The sequence below is a fragment of the Oryctolagus cuniculus genome, chromosome 7 (assembly GCF_964237555.1).
Source record: "Oryctolagus cuniculus chromosome 7, mOryCun1.1, whole genome shotgun sequence".
In the NCBI taxonomy this organism is placed as follows: Eukaryota; Metazoa; Chordata; class Mammalia; order Lagomorpha; family Leporidae; genus Oryctolagus; species Oryctolagus cuniculus.
Window position 1 is genome coordinate 46,016,462 of NC_091438.1, and position 7,784 is coordinate 46,024,245.

The window sequence follows — 7,784 nt, forward strand, 5'->3', positions numbered from 1 at the left end:
GTCATTCTCTCTTGCCTTGGAGACACTGATCAGAAACAAAAACAATCTCAGTTATTTGTGTTTTCTCAAAGAAAATCATAATGAAAGGATTATGTTCTTAGAGTTTAGTAATGACCTGGGGATAGTTGTTGTATAATGTTTCCTGAAACCAAAAAGAATCTAATACCCCATCCCCTATTTCATTCCGCCTTGGAGGCTCAATATTCTTCCAATTTATATCTCTTTTAGAGCCTAAAATCCATGTATATCCTCCCCTCTAACATATTCAGCTCTTTTCCCTCCACTTTCAAATACAAATGAATATCTGGGTATAAAAAAGAAAGAAAGAAAAGAAAAGAAATTTCTTTAAATGAGCAAGGGGGAAGAAACAACTCACAAAAAAAGAGCATAAACTAACCAGCCCTTGGCATGCAACTGGGCAATGTGTATCCAGGTCAGAAAAATGACAGCCTGTGAACAGTAAATTCACAAAAGAAGCCAGACGGATGGCTGATAAACTTTGCCATCTTCACTAGGCTTCAAGGAAATGCAAGCAAAAATGGGTTTTTGTTCATTGCTTATCAAATTAGTAAGGAAGATTGCTTGCTTGTTTGTAGTAACTATACAGTAAGGTTGAGAGTGTGGGGAACAAGAACCCTCAAGCCTGGCTGACAGTAGTGTAAATGAGTACAATCTTTCTGAAAGACAGTCAATAACATGCATCAAAAATACTTGAAATCCAGACCTAACAGCCATGGCCATGGAAGAGACTTAGCAGTGAGCTGGACAACGTCTTCGCCAACAAGGACAAGAAGCAGGAACAGAGCTGCCCAGCATGGCAGGGGCTGAGGTGGGAACAGCAGAGCCACGCACCCTGTGGGCAGCAGAGTAGGAGGGGGACCATGGGTTCAGGAGGCCACCACCAAGGCCGTGGGGAAGGGTGAAGATGAGTGGAAATAAATGGAGCAAAAATGGATGGATCAGTGGCTTCAGAGTTCAGGCAATGCAAATAAGTGAAAAAGTAGAAGACGATAGAGAAAAGAGAGAAGACCCAGATAAAAACTGGGAAGAAGATGGAGATGGTGGCAGTGATCTAGAAAAAATCTTCAGGTCCCTGGAATAAAACAACTCCAGCACCTCCTGCTTCAGTAATTGTTGCAGAAACTCCAGAACCAGAGAAGACTAGCAGTGTGCATAGGCCACCTGGCGCCGGGTTTATGCAACAAGGAAAACAACACGGGACCGCCAGAAACACACAGCGAGACGCAGTTTGCATCGCTGCAGTCCACTGCCACGCCTGTGGGCAGCAGGAAACACTGAGCCTTGGTTGACTGTCTCGGGCTTGCTGCCCTCGTTGTGGATTTCATGAGGATCACAGCTTCTGGATATGAGGTTACAGCTGTTAAGTGTTGCTGTGAACCTTGAAACAGCTCTACTGGATTCCTACCAGAAATCCGCAGATCAGCCATCCGGGTAAAAGATGAAGATGTAAGTGACCTTAATTAAACTGTCCTTTGCCCCACCCATAAGAAATACCCTGTGTAGCAGGCTGTGGCCACGTGAGGCTTCCTGGAAGATGCCGCTCTATAAGGAACTGCTGTGTCCAGATCAGCCATGTAGGGCTGTGATTCTGTGTGCTAAGGTAACTGCAAACCAACAACCCACTTGAGTCCACAAAATCGAAAAGAGGATGGGGGTGGGGATAATTTTGTTTCTTTTAGCAATTTTTTTATTTGCGTGGTGTTTTTCTTGTAGTCCACATTAAGGCCTTTTCTGCTTTGACTTGGAATAAGTTCTTTGACAGAGCATATTGCTTAGTTAACCAAATAAACAGAAAGATGCATTAAAATTGTGAAATGTGTCGTGATTTTGCCAATCCCTACGAGTAGGACTACACTGCCTTAGATGTAAAGGGCTTGGGTGCTGGAGGCTCTCCCACAGTGCTAGTAAGGCTTCCTGTGAACCAGGTCTGGATCGTGGAGTAAACGGCTGGGGAAAGAGTGGTTTCTGCTCAGCTACGGGAATCACTGAGCTGTCCTTGGACATTCAAAGTGGCACAAGGACAACCTCAGCTAAGCCCATTTAAGTTTCATGAATTTTGCACTATCTTTGATAAGAAATCTTTATATATCTTTACATATATATATATATATATATTCAACCATGGAAGAGACTTAGCAGCGAGCTAAGTATATTTGGACAGTATATAAAGATATATATTGGACACTCTGTGGTTGCAATGATTGTCCCAATGAGCTCCATTATCCATTTTTTATTTTTCTGGATATTGTTCATTTGGAGAGTCAGAACAGAAAACAGAAGACTTCTCTTTATAATAAGTACAGCTTAATACATCCAGTAGGGGCCGGCACTGTGGCGTAGGGGGTAAAGCCACCACCTGCAGTGTCGGCATCCCATATGGGCACCAGTTTGAGTCCTGGCTGCTCCACTTCCAATCCAGCTCTCTGCTATGACATGGGAAAGCAGAGGAAGATGGCCCAAGTCCTTGGGCCCCTGTACCCGCGTGTGAGACCCGGAAGAAGCTCCTAGCTCCTGGCTTCAGATTGGCCCATCTCTGGCTATTGTGACCACCTGGGGAATGAACCAGCAGATGGAAGATCTCTCTCTCTCTCTCTCTCTCTCTCTGCCTCTCCTTCTTTCTCTTTCAAATAAAATAAATAAATCTTTTAAAAAAATACATCCAGTAGTTCTTAGTCCTTGTAATCTATGAACTGTATAAAATCTGTTCTCTTTATATTAATAATAAATAAGTTACTTAAAATGAAATAGCTATATAGTTATAGATGTTAGTATAAGTAAAGCTGTTAAAATAAACATTAAACTTTATGATCCAAATGGATTACATTCAAAATAAAATTTGTTTCACAGTTGCTACTTTGAGATATATACAGTAAGTCAATAATCTTAGTGAAGTAAGAAAATGCAGTTAGTATTTAAAAGGGAGAACTTGTAGAAACTACCAAGGATTACTGAAAAGTTTCTTTGCACCAAGTAAGATGCAGTCTAGCAATTTCCTAGTTTTGTCCCTTTGGTTGAATAGGAATATTTCAGTGTGGCCTGTGACCACTCGACGCAGTCTAGACTTCTCGACAGAAAATCCCTTTGCTAGGGGCAGGAGTCGCAGACTTGCTGCTGGCAAGAGTGAAGCAAATGGTGAGAAAAGCTATGCTAGCGTGGGAGGATTTTTCCATAGGAGTCCAGTCTCCCATCAAAGTGTCGGTGCAGGAATGGATGCCCAGGAGAGCTACAGTACCACCTGGCAGGACCTGCCAACCGCTCCAGGCACCTCTTTGAGGTAGCTGCCTGCCTGCGGGCAGATTAGGGTGAGTAGCTGAGCCAGCCAAAGGAGGGGGCGGGGGTTGCATAATGAAATGAGAAACAAGGAATTCCTGGTTAAACTGAAGATATAATTCAGAAACCAAAAACTTAACAAATGATCTCTTGGACCTTGATCCAAAGAATTCTCTGAGAAGTATGCATTTTCCCAGCAAAATTTCATTAGAGAATTATATGATTGAGAAATGAAATGAGATTAATTATGAGGGGATTTTATTTACTCTATCAGCAATTTGAAACCCTGCAGTAGTTTTAAATTCCAACTCTTGTTATAATTTTTTAAAAGATTATGAAATCATCAAAATGTTCAAGAATCAGGTTTTCAGATACTGTATGATGGTTGGATGGGGCTGTCCGTTGTACCATTTCTTTCTCTGGATTCTCACATGATTTGGCAGCGCAAGAACTCTGAAACAGGGGCCAGTGCTGTGGCGCTGTGGGTTAAAACCCCAGCCTACAGTGCTAGCATCCCATATGGGCATCAGTTGGAGTCCCAGCTGCTCCACTTCCGTTCCAGCTCCCTGCTAATGTGCCTGGGAAAGCAGCAGAGAATGGCCCAAGTTCTAAGGCCCCTGAACCCACATGGGAGTCCTGGAAGAAGCTTCTGGTTCCTGGCTTCAGATCGGCTCAGCTCCAGCCATTGTGGCCATTTGGGGAGTAAACCAGCAGATAGAAGACCTCTCTCTCTGTCTCTACCTCTCTCTGTAACTCTTTCAAATAAATAAAATAAATCTTAAAAAAAATAAGAAGAAATCTGGGACATTAACAAAGTTAATGAAACAAATGTATGAGAAAAATGTTTAAATGTTCTCCAAGGTAGTGCTATAAGGAAACAAGCAGGAATGTACATAGATTCATCTCAAAGACAGTCCTAGCATATTAAAGACAGCAAAACCAGAAACAACCAAAATGTCAATAATTGTGGAAATGGTTAACTAATTTATGGTTCCTATATAGTGACAAAAACCAGTAGAAATAATGAGGTAAGATGTTATTTAGTTAATGAGGAAGGATCCATCAGACACTAACATTTGAAGGCTTATAAAATTGTAGGTAGACTATGAGGCAGAGTAGGAGACAAGCAGAGTCTGAGATCAGTCTTTTTTAAATTTATTTGAGAGTCAGAGTTACAGACAGAGAGAGGGAGAGACAGATAGTGATCTGCTGGTTCACTCCCTAGGTGGCTGCAATGGCCAGAGTGAAGCTGATCTGAAGCCAGGAGCCAGGAGCTTCTTCCAGGTCTCCCATGTGGGTGCAGGGGGCCAAGCACTTGGGCCACCTTCCACTGCTTTCCCATGCCATTATCAGGGAGCTGGGTCAGAAGTGGAGCAGCTAGAACTTGAATGGATGCCCATATGGAAGCTTAAACTACTATGCCAAGCGCCAGCCCCTGAGACCAAGCTTAACAATAGTTGTCTCAGGACTAGCGCCGTGGCATAGCGGGTAAAGCCACCTCCTCCAGTGCCGGCATCCTATATGGATGTCAGTTCAAGTCCCAGCTGCTCCACTTCCAATCCAGCTCTCTGCTGTGGCCTGGGAAAGCAGTAGAAGATGGCCCAAGTCCTTGGGCCCCTGCACTCGCATGGAGACCCAGAAGAAGCTCCTGGCTCCTAGCTTAGGATCAGCACAGCTCTGGCCATTGCAGCCATTTAGGGAGTTAACCAGCAGATGGAAGATCTCTCTCTCTCTCTTTGCCTCTCCTTCTCTCTCTGTGTAACTCTGACTTTCAATAATAATAAATAAATAAATCTTAAAAAAAAATAGTTGTCTCTAGTCAGAGCAACCCTAAATGACATTTACTTCCTGTTTTGAGATTTCCTTCACTTCCCAAATTTTCTATAATTAAGCTTGATACATATGCAAATAAATGCTATTTTAATAATTAATTCATAATATTTATTTCTAGTCTCAAATGATAATCTAAAATATAAAAGTTTCACAAACGTGTTTATAATATCATTATTGATTATAATACAAAATAGAGAAAATCAAATTTCTAATAGTATGAGAGCAGGTTATGAAAATTTTTAAATATCCTCTTGATGGCATTATACTTTCTAAACTGTGCTTTTGTGAGGCATCTACAATTATATGGAAAACTCATTATATAGAAAACAATGATACAACTTCATACAGAGTATCAACTATACTCAAAATCTGTGTAAGTAGACAAACATAATGACAGGAAATATACCTTGATATCTACAATGCTTATTTCTTGAATATAGATTTATAAGTCATTTTCATTTCTTCTTTCCAGAGTTCTATATTTTCAAAATTTTCTGTATTAAGCATACTTTATTCTCCTAATTTAACAAACCAAAAACTAACTAGTGGGAGTGCTGTTGAGTAAGGTCCCACAATGGATGGAGGTCTAAGTGAAATTCCTGTCGGGATTGTGACAGTCTGGACTCCGAGCTTCAGCCTGCCCCAGCCCTGGCTGTTGTGAGCATTTGGGAAGTGAACCAGCGGATGGAAGATCGATCTATCTATCTATCTATCTATCTCTCCCCCCTTTTTCTCTCTCTGCCGTTCAAATAAAGTGAAGATAAATTTTCTAAAAATTTGTTTTAAACTAAATACCACAACAGAGAAAAACTTCAGAAACATGATGTTAAGCAAAAGAAAATCCTCCTGTTGAATGGCTACATTTACATAAAGTTCCAGAAAAGAGACAACTGAGTACTGTATTAGAAGTCAGGAAAATGGTTACTAGTGAGGAGAGTGGGGGTAGAGGATAGGCAAGACAGGGATTTCTGGGGCATGGGTTAATTGCTAGCTCTATTTCTTTATACGATTGATGCCTACTTTGTGATAATTCATCAAATTGTACACTTATGATTCATGTGTTATACTTCAATAATAAGATTTGTTTCAAAAGAAAAATATATCCTAAGTGCCCAGCAAACTTTCTGGTATTAGTTAGGTATTCAATATGTACAAGTACGTGTTTACTACTCAACATGAGACCTAGAATAGTACCAAGTAGGGGAGGCATTCTATTCATCTATTAGTTCAGAAAGTGGCCACCTACCGCACCATGCATGCAGGTACACAGTGATGAACAAAACAGACAATTCTTGACCATAGAGCATGCAGTCTGATGGAGGAAGAGAGTCATTTTTAAAAATCTACACCAAAGCAATGGCTAATTACACACTTTTGATCAGTGCAATGAGAAGAAACCAAGAGGAAGAGCTAATTTAAACTGCGGATGATAGGTCACCTCTCTAAGAAATTAGCATGCTTCCATGATTGATTTCTGAACTCTAGAAACCCCGGAAATCAACGCTCCATGAAGCACCTAGTATCTACCCAAAAGGCGTGCCTCCACAGCACCATGCAAGGTGCCTCCTACTGGTTATTATGTCAACGATGAGCAAAATTTCACAATTCTTCCTCAAAATGTCAGAAGACAAGTATCTCGAGGTGTGAAGAATAAAGGCAGAATGGAGTGGTGAAGAGCACAGGCTCAGGGGAGAGACAGGGTTCAGGTTAAAGTCCAGCCTTGGTCAGCTGGTAACTTACACTGTGTTCTTGGGCAAGTTCCTTAACCTCTCTGGGCTTCATTCTGTACATGTTCAAAAATGCACAAAATCTCAAGAAGTTCACCAGCTGATCCCGAGCACAGGTCACAAACCCCCTTCTCGGGATTCCCGACTGCAGACCAGGAGGTCAGCCAGCTCACAGCCAGCAGGAGGGCTGGGTGAGACCACACACAAGGGAAGAGACCGGCCCACTGTTGCCTCAGCCCTGAGGGGTGGGCCAGGGCTAGTCCGCAGGTCTCCTGAGACCCCAGCCCCAGCTGCTCCCAGATCTCAGATGCTGGGCAGAAGACACATCAGCTTTTTACCTTGTTATCTGACCACGAGGAGGGCGGCAGCAAACCAAAGACCAGAAGAATAGGAGTAATCCCCGAAGAAGAGGAGGAGGGCTTCACAAACGCACCACTTCCTTCCGGCACAGCGTCCCCGGGGCCTCGCTGAGTCAGTGACTCCACCTGGATGCTGTCCAGATTTTGGCAGACCTGTGGAAGCTGCCAGTGATCAAAGCCTTCCAAGAAGGCAGGTGGAGACCCGTTTCCCAAAGCCGACCACATCATCTCGTAATTAAAGCTAAGTCCTGGTCCACTTCCCCTGCTGATCCACATGAAAGGGCACCGTGCTGTCAGTCACTGTCACCCTGATTACTCAGAGTGCAGTAAGTCAAGGGATCCACTGATGGGAAGAAACATCACTCAGCGGAGACGCAGCAGTCTCTCATCCAGGTGAGAGGACTCTGTGACCCCCATCATCTTCCGGGACACTAGCTCTGCTGGTGTTAGAGTATAGAGATCCACCCGCTCCTCAGCCTGCCCTCACCAAACGTCACAGCCTCCACTCCCCTGCTGGAGGAACTGCGTTTAGGGAAAATTATGTACGCAACATACACCTGCTTGCTCCTCAAAT

General features: G+C 42.9%; 1 pseudogene; it reads left to right on the forward strand.

The window, feature by feature from the left end:
* The first annotated feature begins 124 nt into the window (after positions 1–124).
* Positions 125–1,817, forward strand: LOC108177605 (protein CDV3 homolog pseudogene; annotated as a pseudogene).
* The last annotated feature ends 5,967 nt before the right edge of the window (positions 1,818–7,784 follow it).